Source organism: Amblyomma americanum, chromosome 1 (genome assembly GCF_052857255.1).
Source record: "Amblyomma americanum isolate KBUSLIRL-KWMA chromosome 1, ASM5285725v1, whole genome shotgun sequence".
Lineage (NCBI taxonomy): Eukaryota > Metazoa > Arthropoda > Arachnida > Ixodida > Ixodidae > Amblyomma > Amblyomma americanum.
The window spans coordinates 505,939,935-505,941,792 of NC_135497.1; positions in this window are offsets into that span (position 1 = coordinate 505,939,935).

Consider the following 1,858-nt stretch of genomic DNA (forward strand, 5'->3'; position numbering starts at 1 on the left):
AGCGCTGTTTCGTGTTTGTTAGCTCCAAGGTTATGTAGCAAAAAATGGCATCTAGAAGACAGGCTGTGAAAGCTGCCTGAATTTGCTTCTAATGACCAAAGAAGCGGCAGCGAACTCAAGCCAGCCGTGTTCACTCGCATGAACGACAAGGGTGATCTTCTGTATCCATCTGCAGGGCCCCCTCTACAAATTGTAGCTGACCTGGAAAATACACGGCATGCTTTAGCCTCCTATACAGCTACATATAGACAGTATCCCTGATATTGTACAGTTGGTTAAGGCGAAAACAGAGCTAGATCTGGCTGTCCTGGCCAATGTGAAATTGTGGCAGCCGAGTTCACTGCTCTAGTGCCTATCACTGCTTTTTGCATAACTAAACCGCCTTCCACTTTCAAACAACCGGAAGGGAAAGATTCTGAGTACCGGAAAATTGGTGCGCTTAGACCTGCAAAGGACCTGTTTGAGTGAAATTTCATTTAACATAATTTCGGTTCCTCTAAAAATGCATGTGCCTGCCTGGAAGCCAAGATTTGCTATAATTTTTCTTTTACAAGTATTTGAACTTAATTTGCAAGCCTTGCCTAAAATTCGGGTGAAAATGTTTTTAATCGTGATTAAAATTTTTGAATAAAATGCGTTTCTGAGGCCGCTGAACCGCTTCAGGAAAAGTGGAAAAGTTATTTCCTTAAAAGCAGATCACACAGTGCCTTCACTGATGAAATGCAGGGTTTTAAAAAAATCAGCTCAGTAAGAGATGCATGTAAACAAATTACATCCACCATCAAAATTATGAGCATTTCGCATTGCCCTTGGTCGGGAGCGGACGACATAGAACGACGCAATTTTTCATCATCGCCAAAATGCTCGAAGGGCCTCGGTGAGGAAAAAAAAGGTGCCTAGGAGGTTACGTTGAAGATAGATGAAGCTAATGGCATGCAGGTTTCTTAACTAGGCGCGTGTTATGCACCCCACCGTTACGACGATGCGGAAAAACATGCACAAACTCCTGAAACAGCAGCGACGGCGATGCTAGAAAATTTTTAGTGGCGTCATCTGGTAGCTTCTACGGCAAAGAGCACGCCCGCGCCCTCCCGTTCGCGCCACTAGGACAGTATTCTAGTTCACTATACCACCGGGAACTCGCGGGTGCGTCGACAGCCGGTGGTGGCGCCCAGTGGGTGGGTCCGGAATCTAAATGGTCTAAATGGTGACAGCAGGAACAGACTATGGCCTACTTTGAATGAATGTGAGCGTAGATGGTGTCTTCTGGAGTGGACTACGTTATACTGTGAGTGAATGTGTGAATGGATTGTAGCACTACAATGGCCTATTGTCTACTGTGACTGAATATGTGCATAGATGGTGACTTCTGAAGTGGACTGTGATGTGGACTGTGTGGATTGATTGTGTGCATAGATGGTGACTGTGGGAGATAATGTGTGCTATTACAAGAGACTGTGCGCATAGCGGGGTAGATGTGACAGGCTTTAGGGCATTGTTAATATTGTAACGTGAAGATGTGCACACCAAAAGGGAAAAATATATGTACAGGGAAACAGCTTACAGCCACGCAGCCGAACAACCGGGCACGCGAAGCCCAGCCGCAGAAACGCACTTCGTCCTCTTCGCGTTCCAAGCGCGAGCGCACCAAGCACGAGCGTTCCAAGCACAAGCACAACCGTAGCATAACTCCCGGCGGCAAAAGCACCGTCCCGGTGCTAAGTGGATGATGTAGCAGGCGTGTGGTACGGTTTGAGACGGACTACATGAACGACGTCAGTCAAAGGGCTAGTGGACGACGTCGGAGCATGAAGAGGTGTAATCTCGTAGGTCACGTCGGTCACCTGACGGAGAACTC